The sequence below is a fragment of the Kogia breviceps genome, chromosome 1, assembly GCF_026419965.1.
Source record: "Kogia breviceps isolate mKogBre1 chromosome 1, mKogBre1 haplotype 1, whole genome shotgun sequence".
Taxonomy (NCBI): domain Eukaryota; kingdom Metazoa; phylum Chordata; class Mammalia; order Artiodactyla; family Physeteridae; genus Kogia; species Kogia breviceps.
Window position 1 is genome coordinate 179264823 of NC_081310.1, and position 14454 is coordinate 179279276.

The 14454-nt window shown below is 44.9% G+C and overlaps 1 pseudogene; it reads right to left on the bottom strand.

Moving 5' to 3' along the window:
- Positions 1-5364: 5364 nt before the first annotated feature.
- LOC131767762 (cytochrome c-like) overlaps positions 5365-14454 on the bottom strand; it is a 36217-nt pseudogene continuing 27127 nt past the window's right edge.

Sequence of the window (14454 nt, forward strand, 5' to 3'; positions counted from 1 at the left end):
CACCCCAACTCCCAGAAACACCCCTCATCTGCATGCCTGAGTGGGACGGGTCTGCCAGTGCCCCCCAGCAGATTCTCCCATCTTCCTTTAATAACTGAACCTCAAATTTCGGCTTTGTCCATGGCTGCTCAGACTACATCTCCCAAGGCTAAGAAAACCTTTGCCTCGGCCCATTACTGCTGCCTTGACTTGGACACAGCCAGCCCACAGAGCAAGGGAAAGGGAAGGAAGGAACATTTATGGCACCACTGATGGGGATGATGGTTCTGAATGGGTGGATGTCCAGCCACCCACCCATCGCACCCGCCGATTAAAGCCTCGGGCAGGTGGGCTCAGGGGCCGAGTCCTCCTCACTGCAGGGCTCGCTCTGGCCCCCACCACCAGGCCTAGTGGAGTCATCAAATAAATCCAACATTAAGAAAAGGCGGGCAGGGGTGGGGGACTCAGCAGACACTTTCCTGAAATTCAATGGTAATAAAAGAGAAAAATGGACCCGCTCGCTCTAGACAACCAGTGCCAGAAAAGTAATTATCCCACTTTCTGGTCCTCTGCGAGGATGCCGGTGGCAGAGGCACCTGCCCAGGTAATTCATCAGCCTCAGATTTATGGACTCCCCGGGAACCCAATGTACAAAGACTCCTCTCCAGCTCACTTGAAACAATGCTATTTAGATTTTGTAAGATTATTGCTCTTCTCTGCCATCCCTGAGTGGGGAGGCAGGCACCATAATGGTGGCACAAGTGAATATCAATTTGCCAGCACCAACCCTGAAGAAAAATCGCTACAAATGAGCTAGTTGTTGCCAACTGCCCAAGCCCTGCACAGGGCCATGGTTTCCCCATGAGTCACTGAGCTGCCGCTGTCACACCAGGCAGACAGAGAGCCCAGCTGCGTGATCATAGGGGAATAAGGTGTTGTATAGAAAGTACCTCAGTTTCCTCATCTGTGAAATGGGAATCACAGCACATGCTGATTCGGGCTCTCATCTTCTTTATTGCTTAAAAAAGTTTTTAAGATGAGCATATATTTCTTTTGTATGGAAAAAACTAAGCACAACAAAACATAGATAAAATGAGGGCGTAGTACACACCCCATTGGTGTGCAGTGATTGCTGAATTCGATGATACTCACGGCGCCCACCGCACAGGGCCGGGCAGGTGCTGAGCGCACAATGCCTGGGGCTGCCAGGCCGCTCTGATGACTGTGGCGGATGCTGGATGCACCTGTCGCAGATCAAGGCTCTTGGCAGGGTGCTGCCTGTGACACTGGACAGGGAGGATGACTTCTCTGATTCATCCATCAAATAAGAAAGACACTGGCTTCCAGCCTAGAGGCAGGGGCATGGACTGCAGACCTTCTCATGCCATTTCCAGTCCCTGAAACACCTGTTCGAGTCAACGAGGGGTTGGTGACCTTTGATGTCAACCCTTCAGGAGAACAAGATATGACCCCCGGGGTCCCTTCACTTTTCCATGGTCCAAAGCCTTCACTCACCTGCTCACTCATTCATTCATTCAGGCGCCCAGAAGCACTTATTTAGCACTTTATAAGCCATACCCTGGTCCTCCGGGAGCTCTAAGCCTGGTGAGGAATACAGGAGCAGGAGAGTCTGGTGCAGTCAGAAGGGCTGGCTGTAGGGATGTGTGGGATCTGGGGGAGCTCCGAGCAGGGTTTGTGTGAATCTGCCTGGGGAGGTCGGGCAAGCTTCACAGAGTGACATTGAACTGAGGGGGTAGTGGGGGAGTTTGTTGGGATGTCATGGTGGGAAGGGCACACCAGACAGAGGGAACAGCATGTGCAGAGGCTCAGAGGCTAGGAAGCATTTGGCCTGTTCAAGGAGGAGCACATGGTCTGGAATGGCTGGAGGATGGGCTGTAATTTTAAGGGGTGGAGCGGTGCCTGGCAGACAGTTATGTCACCTCTCAGAGCCTCAGTTTCCTCATCTGTAAAATAAAGGCAGTAACAGTTCCATCCTCATAGAGTTAAATGAGAAGAAACATAGCACTGTGTGAAGTACACAGTAGGCACTCACTAGTTGGTCTCCATCACTGGTCTGACAGGTATTGAGCTCTCCCCCAGCCCCTCTCAGGTCCTCCCTCTGGCTGCCCTGTCTCTCCATCCCGAGACCCACCCCAGCTTGTGCTCCAGGCCTGATGTCGCCCCAAGGTTCTGAGTAGCTCTAGCCCAGCTCCAGGCTCAGCCACAAGCTCAGTGCCTGGCACGGGGTGGACACTTGTGCATGTGAGTGAGCAGTCCCGTCGGGGCAGCGTCCTCCTCCCGCTGCCCAGAGCTGCCACTGCCCTTTTCTGTGGCCAACCCCGCCCCCTGCCCCCCCACACCACACCCCTCCCCCCGCCCAGGGCACCGTCCCAGCCCGCAGCCCTGCTCACGGTTCCTGGGACCCACATCTGGGATCTGCTGCATCCCAAAGGCCCCTATGAAGGGCACACCCATGAGATCCACTTCCTGTGGCTCCCATCTTTCTAAACTCTCTTTTCTGACAGGACAGCCTTGTCATTTATCTGGGGCCTCGAAGGTTAACTGTATTCTGAGCTGCAATCAGCTGGTGTCTGGGCTTTGGGAAACCTGGGTCTTCTGAAGGCAGGCTAGGGGCACAGAACATGCCAAAGTGAAGCCCTCCTGATTTCCTGATTCTGCACGGTCTTAGAATGAGGTCATTTCCAGGAAAAAGAAACTGAGAGAAAGAATTAACAGCCAGACTGGTAAAAATAAAACATCAACATATGGCCATTCACAATAACATCATAAATAAGAAAATACTTAGGAATAAATTTAACAAATGAAGGGCAAGATTGTGCACTGAACACTATGAAACATGGCTGAGATCAATTAAAGAACATCTAAATAAATGGAGAGATATTTCATGTTCATGGGCTACAAGACTCCATATTGTCAAGTTGGCAATTCTCCCCAAATTGATCTACGTATTAAATGCAATCTTTATAAAAATCTCAGCAAGCTTTTTATAGAAATTGACAAACTGACTCTAAAATTTATATGGAAATTCTAAGGACAGAGAATAGACCAAACTATTTGGAAAAAGAACGAAGTTGGAGGACTGATACTACCTGACCTTGAAACATATTATAAAGCCATAGTAATCAAGATAGTGTGGCATTGGTGCAAGATAGGCATATAGATCAAAGAAAAGAAACTGAGTCCTAAAGTAATTCATTAAATTTATGGTGAATTGTTTTTTAACTAAGGTCCAAAGACAATTCATGTCTTGTTGAATTGTCAAGGCATGTTTGACCATTTGTTCAAACTTGTCAACTAATGATGCTGGGGCAGTTGGCTACCCACGTGAACGTAAACCCTCACCTCATTCCATACACAAAAATTACCCCAAATGGATTAAAGACTTAAATATAAGAGCTAAAACCATAAAACTCCCAGAAGAAAACAAAGGAATACATCTTCGTGACGCTGTGTTAGGCGAAGAATTTTTCGCCCTTTTGGAAGAGACCAAAAAGAGAATCCATAAAAGAAAAAGAAATCAGCAAATTTACTTTATCAAAATTTTTAAAATTTGTTTCAAAGGACACCATTAAGAAAATGAAAAGACAAGCCCACAGACTGGGAGGAAATATTTGTAAATCGCATACTGATTAAGGTATTGTATCCAAAATATATCAAGAACACTTATAATTCAATAATAAGAAGACAAACAACTCAATGTAAAAATAGGCTAAAGACTTGTGTAGATATTTCACCAAAGAAAATATATGGATGGCTAATTAGCTCATAAAAACATGCTTAACATATTCAACTAATGAGATTAGTCATTAGGTATATGCAAACTAAAACCAGCAGTGAGATACCAATTCACACCCACTTGAATGACTACACTTTTTAAAAGGAAAATATCAATTGTTGTTAAAGAAGTAGAGAAATAGAAACTCTCTTATACTGCAGGTAGGAATGTAAAATGGTATAATTACTTTTGGGAAACAGTATGGCAGCTTCTTAAAAAGCTAAACATAAACTTACCATAATACCCAGCAATTCCATTCCCAGGAATCTCCCTAAAAGAAATAAAAAACCTATGTTCCAAAAAGATTCATATGCAGACGTTCATAGCAGCATTATTCATGACAACCAAAATGCAGAACAACCCAAACATCCATCAAATTTGAGTGGATACATAAATGTGAGCATCCATTCAGTGGATACCACTCAGCAAAAAAAGAAAGAACTACTGACACATACTACACATGAATGACCTGAAATATATTATACAAAGAAGCCAGATGCAAAAGACTACATACAGTAAGACTCCCTTTATATGAAGAGTCCACAAAAGGCAAACTTACAGAGACAGAAATCAGACCTTGAATGCCTAGGACATTATGTGTGTTTGGAGGGGCGGGGAAGGTGGGGATTAACTGCAAACAAACACAAGGGAACTTTTGGGGTGATAGAAATGTTTAATAACTGGATTTCGGTGATGGTTACACAACTCGTGTGTGTGTGTGTGTGTGTGTGTGTGTGTGTGTGTGTGTGTGTTCAATATTCTTTGATATTATACATAAACTACACTAAAATGCCTTTCATTAAATAAAAGGCAACATTTTATTTTATTTTATTTTTTTATTTTATTTTTTTTTTTTTGCGGTATGCGGGCCTCTCACTGTTGTGGCCTCTCCCGTCGCGGAGCACAGGCTCCGGACGCGCAGGCCTAGCGGCCATGGCTCACGGGCTTAGGTGCTCCGCGGCATGTGGGATCTTCCCGGACCAGGGCACGAACCCGTGTCTCCTGCATCGGCAGGCGGATTCTCAACCACTGCGCCACCAGGGAAGCCCAAAAGGCAACATTTTAGATACAGGGAATTTTAATTAAATAGGCATAGTTAAGACCAAAAAGATAAAGTAGACATTGCCAGCTTATCTTCAACGCTTGCCTTAACGGGCTGGTAAACACAACTTGAAACACACAGGTGAGTCTTGCTCTGTTTTATAAAACAATAAAGGAATCTCCTCAGTACTTAAATAGGTTAATATAACCTGTTGTATAGATCTACCTGTAAAACCAAACTCCTATAGGTTTTGAGATGGCATTCACCATCTCTGTGAAAAGTTGAATATTACTAATCAAATTCAATCGTATCTTTAGAAGGGGAAAACAGTGACAGTCCTTGCTGAACCAGAATTACTATCAAAATTCAAAAAGCTGATCATCGTTTAGCCACAAGCCAATCTTATTTAAATCAGGACTGCCCAACAGAAATATTCTATCAGCCATTCATCATCTGAATTCTGGTATATGAGATCAGTTTAGATACGGTATGCATAGAAAGGTCATAGACATTTCTGTGTTGTAATAAATAGGGCAGTAGCCACGTATTACTCATTAGTAGCTTTTATGAGAGAAGTTACTAAGTCTACGCTTTCTGCCTTCTAAATGCCAGTGAAGATTACTTTTGTTCCAGGGATGTACTACTTAGGATTCTCCAAATACTCCCCAGTGATGCCTTTGTTCTTGTTGACATCTGCATAAGAGAATCCAGGGTCCTGAACTGTCTTTCGCCCATATAGAGCATGGAGGTTTGGTCCAGTCTCGTGCTTGCCTCCTTTTTCCACGGTAGGGCACTGGACACACTGCTGAAAAATTGTCTTGCCCTTCTCTACATCACCCACTTTGAAACTGTTCCTTTGTCATATGTGATACAAAAGTTCCAATACAGGTTGGATGTCCACTTTCTCCACAACTCTTGAAGTTTACTAAAAATCACTGAATCATACTCTTAAAATGGGTGAATTTTATTATAACTTATATGTCAATAAAACTATTTAAAAGAAACAACTACATGGGAATGCCCCACAGAGCTGGCTAAATGAGGAAGACAATAGGTGATGAACACAGTTCTCTGCCAGCTCCCATTTCCTTCTGAGCAAAGAAGAGGGAACTGGAGAGTGGTCTTAGTGTTTTGGACCAGTCTTAACAGGAACAACTCCCACAACTCTTAGAATAAAGGCCCAACTCCACCCTGGCCAGGCCCTGCCCTCTCCAGCATCAGTTCCCAACACTCTTCCTTGCCTTATGTCCTCCCCAAATACACTGGCCTTCTTTGAGGACTTCATATTGATGTAGTCCTTCCCACCTCAGGGCCTCTGCATGTGCTGTCACCCCTACCAGAAACACATTTCACTTTCTGCCTAGGTACCTCCTACTCAATCTTCAGACCTTAGCTCCATTGTCTCTTCCTTGGGGAATCCTTCCTTGATTTCCTGAGCTTGGTCAAATTCCTCTATGAATTGGCATCATAGACCCTTTCTCCCTATATAATTTACCACAGTAGCAACTTTTTGTTTTTGTGATACCATGACTCATGTTAGACTAATTACCATGAAGATAGGAAACAGGTCTAATTTGTTCACCATTGTATCCCAGGGCCCAGCACAGTGCCTGCCACATAGTAGATGCTCAGTTAATTGTTAATGACTTGCTGAAAGTTAAAATTCTAAACTTCTTAAGGTCAGGGGATTGTAGTATTCAAAACTTCTATCATTTTGAGATATAACAACTCAATACATTATGCAATTATTATGTTCCTGAAACATTTCATGTGCCAGAGAACAAAAAAATCTACAAAAAACTAGTAAAACCTGACCTTGAAGTTTACGGTTTCATCATTTATGGAGCTTTTTCTCTTCTCTAACCAGGCTGAACAAGGAAACAGGAGAGAATGTACAAATTACCAATATCAGAAATGAAAAAATGGTCATCTGTACTGATCCCATGGACATCAAAAAGTTACTAAGGGAATAATAAGGGAACACTTTATGCACACAAATTTGATAACTTAGCTGAAATGGACCAGCTCCTTGAAAGACACAAACTACCAACACTCACAGAAAGACAAATAGATAACCTGCATAGCCCTTCAGCTATTAAAGAAATCGAATCAATAATTCTCTTAAAGTCTTCCAAAAAAGCAAACAACAGGCCCAGATGGTTTTGCTGGTGAATTCTACCAAACATTTAAGGAAGAAATATTACCAATTCTCTACAATCTTTTCCAAAATATAGAAACAGAGGGAACACATCTTAATTCAATTCAACACATCTTAAGTCAATAGTATCCCAATACCTAAAAAAAAAGACATTATAACAAAAGAAAAGTACAGATCAATATCTCTTATGAGCAGACACAAAAATTATCAAGAAAATATTAGCGAATCAAATCTGACAATGTATAACAAGGATGAATATGTCAACCAAGTGGATTTTATTCCAGGTTTATGGGCTAGAAGACTCTGTATTGTCAAGAACTGTTAACAGTTGAAAATGCAAGGATAGTTCAACATTTGAAAATCAGTCAGTGTAATCCACCATAGCAAAAGGCTAAAGAGGAAAAATCATACAATCATATCAACTGATGCAGTAAAAGCATTTAACAAAATCTAATGTCTATTCATCATCATTCAAAAAAAACAAAACAAAAACCTCTCAGCAAACTAGGAATAGAGGAAAACTTCTTCAACACAATAAAGAACATCTACAAAAAACCTACAGCTAACATCATATCAATACTTAATGATGAGATTAAGATCAAGAATAAAGTAAGGATGTCTTCTTTCTTATCACTCTTATTCAACATCATACTGGAAATCCTAGCTAGTGCAATGAGACATGAAAAAGAAATTAAAAGCATATATATCATAAAGGAAGAAATAAAACTGTCTTCATTCATAGTTGGCATGGTTATTTACAGAAAATCACTAAAATTCTTCAAAGAAAAAACCTAAAATAAGTATAGCAAGGCCACAGGATACAAGGTTAATATACAAAAGTCTATTGCTGTTTTACATACCAGCAATGAACAAATGGAATTTGAACTTTTTAAATACCACTTACAATAGCACCAAAAAAAAACAAAAAACTTAGGTATATATATAACAAAATATGTTCAGGATCTATATACTAAAAAACACTGATAAAAGAAATTTTTGAAGGTCTAAGTAGAAGAGACAGTCCATATTCATGAACTGAGACTCAATATTGTTAAGACATCAATTCTTCCCAACGTGACATATAGACTCAATGCAATACCAGTCAAAATCCCAGTACATTATTTTATAGATATTGACAAGCTGATTTATGTGGAAACATAATACTGAAAAAGAACAAAGTTGGAAGACTCACATTATCCAATTTCAAGATTAACTATAAAGCTACAGTTTTCAAGACAATGAAAGTTAGACCCTAAGATCAGTGGAACAGAATAGAGAGCCCCAAAATAGACCCACATAAAAATAGTCAACTGATTTTTTACAAAAGGGCATGGCAAGTCAATGGAGAAATAATAGTGTTTGCAACACATGGTGCTGGAATAATTGTATACCTATTTGCAGAAACAAATGAACCCAGGTACAGACCTTACATCTTTCACAAAAAAACACAAAATTGATCATAGACCTAAAGGTAAAATGTAAACTATGAAATTTCTAGGAGAAAATCTAGGTGACTTTGGCAGCTATTCCCCCTGCCATCCTCAGCTACCCTTCTGTGTATAGTTATGCCCCTTCTGGCTGCCCCACCAGCCTGAGAGATGTTGAAGATAAACACAGCCAGATATTAGCAACAGCAGTGAAAATAGAATTTATTCAATAACTACTGACACTAAGGGAAAGAGCTGAGCTCTACCCCAATCTGTGCAGAGGTGATTGGGTGTTTTAAAGGAGAATGATGAGGAAAAGAGGCAATGGCAGGGTCTTGAGCAGAGTCGGGAAAGTGAAAAATCACAATGAGTGGGAAGGAAGGTTGGTCCACGTAAAACCCATCTGGGTTTGCTAAGTAGCACTCATTGAGTTAGGCTCCTGCCCTCCCATGAAGGTTGGGAGATGGCAGCCGTATCTTCAGGTGTTGGCTGGAACAAGCAAAACTTCTTTTGGCATCCTTGAGCTTTGTCAGGCAGGCTCTTTAAGAGGGGCTTAGGACATCCTAGGGATGTGGCCTTGAGCTGTTAGAAAGTGTTAATGTTTTGTTCAATTCTTTAGAGCTAAGGTTAGGCTTAGTCAAAAGGAGGGTTCAGAGGAACTAGGCTAGAGTCCAATCAAGGAAAGAATTTTTGTCAGAAACCAGGGGCATTTATTCATTCTGGGCTGTCAGTTCAATCTGCTTATGGTACTTAGGGTTTTGTTAAATTTCCTGTGGCATCAGCTGCCCAAGTAAGTTCTTCTTAAAAGCCTTCTCTGTAAGAGAATTGACAGTGTCAGTTTCCCTTGGAACATGGATCTTATTCATCTCTGTCCCCACACAGTGCCAAGCACAGCACCCAGCTCTTAGTAAGAACATGGGAAAATACTGGTTGAATTGGACAGAACTTGAAACAGAAATTGAGAGGGTTTTTAAGGGTTGCATTGGAGCATAAAAGAAATGGGTTTATAAATCAAAATCATTTTCTGTAGCTCTCTGGAGAGTGTAGCATTTCAAGGAAGGCTTTGGAAATCTTTTTTGTAAAGTGTGGAATTGCTTTCTATTGAAAATAGTTCTTGCTTGTAAGGGTGTTTCACACACACGCATGAGCTTGTGTGCACAAATTATAGAGATAATATATGATTTTTAGTAGAAAGAGAGAGAGAAGAAGGAGGAAGGTAGGAAGAAAGAAGGGAAGAAGGGAGGCAGGAGGCCAGGAAGGTAGGGAGGGAGGAATGAATAGACAGCTGGATGTATAAGCCTAAAGTTCAGGCAGAGGTCCAGGTTGAGATGTACATTTGGAAGCCATCAGCATATGAATGGCATGTAAAGGCCACAAGTCTGGTGAAGTCCCCAAGGGCATGAGGGAGGATAAGGAGAAGAGAACCAACAGCAGAACTCTAGAATAACTCAAGGGTTACAGGTTGAGAAGCCAAGAAAGAACAAGCAAAGGAGATGGAGGAGGAGTAACCAGGGAAGCAGAGAAAACCGAGAGAGTGTGGGATCCCAGAGTGGAGAGGAGGGAAGGTTTGAGAGCCATGAGCAACTATTCCAAATACTGATAGGTCAAATGTCATTGAAAGTTGACCATTGGGTTTATCGGTGCATAGGTACTTGATGACCTAGACAAGAGCAGTTATGGTGGAGTGTGAGGGGATGAAATCCAATTAGAGTGCAGTGAAAAGAAACTGGGAGGAGGGGAATTAAAGATAGTAATAATTGTGACTTTTGTTTTATTGTAAAGGGAAACAAAAGTAGCAGAAGAGGTTGGATATTGACTTGTTTCTATTTGGGGGGGATTAGAGAATTAATGGTGTGTTCGTACACTAATTGGAATGATCCAGAAGACATGGGAACATTACTGATGTAGGCAAAAAGGGAAGGGATCTCAGGCACAAATGGCTTGGATAAGGGACATAGAGTTCATGTAATGAGAGGGCCTCAATGCATGAGGAATTTTCCTGAGAGTCTCCGACACAGGCACATGTTCTTCCAGATACTCACTTATTTGTATACAAACCAAGATTATTAGAATCTTTACAATGTTATTTGTATTTTTCATCAGTCTACTTTCTTTATTCAAAAACACATCATGGACATTCTCCCAAGTCAGAACATAGAGGCCAAATTCAATCATTTTAATGGTTGTCCGTACTCAATGGTATGGATGTGGCATAATTTAAGTAACCAATTTCCTACTGATAGACATTTAGATTTCTCCAATTTTGCTGTTACAAATAACTATGTAGTGAAGATCCCTACATAGCTTTGTACTCTAGCGTATTTCAGAATGATCAACTCCTAGAAGATAAATTGCTGAGACAAAGGACATGTGCATTTTGAATTTTGATAGACGCCGCCCAACTGTCTTCTGCTAAGGTTACCCCAGGGAATATCCATCCCACCAGCAGGATGTGAGAGGGAGTGTAACACCAGGGGATTGGTTTGAGTTTGGACTTTCCATAGCAGACTTTCTTAAGGTAGTTCAGCCCGAAAGTATGTCTGTGTCAGAACCATAAGTGATAAACAATTGCCCTCTCATCTTCAGCCTGCAGGAATGTGCTGACCCCATCTGGTCTGGGGAGCTGGAGAGGCAGAGAATTGGGACGGTGAGAGAGGAGACAGCAGACAACGCAGGGCAGGAGGGCAGATCTGGGGAGCTGCAGGGAGCCGGGCTCTAGCCTGGTTCCTCATACCACTCCTGTGGGGTCCCGGGCAAGTGGCTCAGCCTCTCACTGCCTGATCACAGCAAACATGCTTGTGTGGATGCAGGGAGGTAGCAAACGTGAAAATGAGATTGTAAATGTTGGGGCAGAGACTGCAGGCTGCCCACCAATAGTCACCCTCCTCTTCTTTCCTCCTGACACGACCCCTATTTTGTCCGGGACAACAATTACCCCTACTTAAAAACATTACATTTCCCCTTCTGTAGGTAGTCATGTGACACAGCTCCCACCAATGAGACGGGGCAGAGGTGGCTGCAAGGCATTCTGGGAAATTCTCTGGAAGGGCAGGGACCTCTGGCTTCTCCCAGAGGACCGCCGCCAGCTGCCCAGCCTGAAAGGAGGCCCAGGTGGAGCAGCCACACTGTGACCTCAAGGCCGTCCGCACACCCTGAGGACACTGAGGGGAGATAGAGGAGGAGGCTGGCCAGATGGTATCTTGGGGCTGCTGGGCTTTCACCACCTCTCACCCCAGTGATTCACTGAGTGAATCCCACCTCACTGAGTGAGGAAAATAACCCCTGACTTGTCTAGAGCTCCACTGGTCAGGTTCCAGTTACTCTCAGGAAGGCCATTCCCAACTGTACAAGTGGCAGTGTGCAGGGTGACAGGGTACCAGACTGGACTCCAGGCACGCTGGCCCACCCCCTCTTCGCCACTGACCAGCTGTGTGAGGGAGCCCAGAGGGCTGGGCCCCTCTGAGCCCCATTATTTCATCTATAACTAGGGCCACAGTGACAGGGACTGCAGCCTTGCAGGGATCAAGGAGGGTAAGTGACACAAACTCTTTAAAGACTTCTGTCCTGAGACACAGAGGGCTGGCCCTGATCTCTGACTGGTGGGCAGCTGACCTTGGACAACCCCCAACTGCTTTCTGGCCCTCATTTGTTTCATGTTTAACTGGGATAGTGGATACACCTTGCAAAGTGTGATACTGTTTAAGGGAGAGAGGTTGTCCGTGTGTAAGTATGTGGATGGTTGATAGTCTCCATCAGAGGCCACAGGAAGGGCAGCTCAGGGCTCATGCGACCAGCAAGGCCAGTGGGGTGGTGGAAAAGCATCAGACTGGGAGCCAGGAGCCCTTCTACCCAGATCGCTCTGCCTGCCTTGGAATGCCCCTGCTCTCCTGGGCCTCAGTTTGCCTCCTATAAAATGCAGGGTTTTGGCTAGATGACCGTGAAGAGTTTCACCATGTTTTATACTCTTGGAGTTAATGTTTCTGCTTTCACAGACCTGCAGGGAGGCAGGGTCAGGTGGCAGAGGTTGGGGTCAGCTACCGATCAGGAGTGTGAAACATGAAGAGCCCCAGGATCCTCTGAGAGAGTCTCCAGCAGGGCGCAGCTGGGTGTATCCACTGAGACACCTGCCCATGCTGGCGGGTTGGGGGCAGGGAGGTGATGAGGGCCCCGTTTTTCCACTCACCCAAGGCAGGATAGACTCTAGCCCATGTAGGCTGCCCTGCCTGGCTTGAGTGAGAGCCAGGTTTGCCTTGCACAGCGTTCACTGTAATTCAGCAGCACCTCTGAGCAGATGAACACCGGCTGGAACGACCTCTGTCTGGGAAGACCTGAGTCTTCTGCTAACGAACCATGCGACCCTGAGAGAGTCACTTAACCTTTCTGGGTCTGTTGCCTCATCTCTAAACATAAGGATGTCAGGCCAGGTGCTTTTGAAGATCCTTCCAACACTAAAATATAGGATTCTGGATTTAGGATAATAGTACTCACACTCTAATCAGACATTGGGAAGATGAAGTAAGATCAGCCATGCTTCATGGCTTTTCTCCCCCTATTCCTCTTGATTTTATACATTAGCTATCCTTGCCCTCTACCCTAACCCAGTGGACGATACCTGTAGGCTGTTGCCATCCAGTACCCTGTCACCCTTTTACTAGTAAAGCTGTAATTTCCCCCAGAATTTCCCCCTCCCCTACTCTCAGCCCATCCCAGGCTTAGGCTGGATCAACCCCACCTCCAGACTGCAGGATCTTTCTTGATTGGATTAAGCCAATCACCACATTCCTTCCCACTGACCCAGATCGGTTCAGGGATAGGTGTGCGACCCTTGGAACCAATGGGAATGGGCCCAGGACTTTTGATTCGTTGTTGAGGAAGCTCTCTCTTCTCTGCTGGACTCCAGTCTGGATGGAAAACCATCTGGCCTCCAAGAAGGGGGATGGGGGGGGAGATGCTAAAAGATGGAGAACGTCCTGGTGGCATCATTTGAGCCCCTGCAACAAGGTGGAACTGAAGGTTCATCCCTGAGCTTGTCAGTGGCATAAAAACAATAAATCCCTTCTGAGCTCAAGCCAGGTTTACGCACTGAGGTTCCTGTCACAGGAGATGAAAGAGCCTCATGGCTGCCTCCCCTCCAGCATCTAAGTCTCCAAGCTGAGACCAGCACAAAACTTTGCCGTGTCAGCCTCTCCCCCAGGGGTGTGAGTCAGGTTCATCTCCCGCTTCCCCTTCTCCCCGTTCTCTTCCCTCCCAAGGAGGAAGCTGCAGAAACCACCCCGTAATGGCATCTCCAAGGGCGAGGGCACATTATCCCCAGACTCTAATGTACCGAGCAGCCTTGTCTCCGCCAGACCTGCATCACGCAGCGACCGTGAGGGCTGCTGACTCACCCTGTGGGTTCCTGGTGCTGACTTGCCTTCTGGCAGGAGGCGGGTTTGAGCTGGGAAGCCACGGGTCCTAGTTAAGGTGGGGGTTGGACGGGAGCATTCACACAGAACTCTTTAGAGTCAAGGCTCTGGGAGGGCTCTTAGAAGCGCCTTGTTCTGCAGATGTGCAGAAAGGTCACGTGACTTGCCCCGGGTCACACAGTGATCTGGAGACTGAGTTGGGCCCAGAACCCAGATGTCGCTGTTCTGAATCCAGTCGCTCCTTTCCCTCTGCCATGGCTCCTTCCCAGGATGAGATCTGTTTCCTCCCCGCTCCTAAGCAGCCCCTGCCATAGAATCCTTGCTATCTCCCAGAGCCTACACTACACGGAACACCCCCAGTTATCCCATCAGCGGGCCCTGCATCAGTGGGTGCAGAGGGGATACGGATGAGTACCGCGGGGTCTGCTGCACTCATTCCCAGGGCCTGAGCTGAGCTCTGGGCTCAGGCACTGCCCCTCTTCTCAGATCTTACGGACCTTCTTCACCCCGAGTCAGGATCTCCCCTCACCACCGGCTCCGGGCCCCACAGCGGGTGGAACTCCACCTGCCTGCAGGACACACCCTTGCTCTGTTTCGTTGCTGGAAGGCCTGGGTTGACCCTGCTGGCCATCTCTCACCTGCCCCAG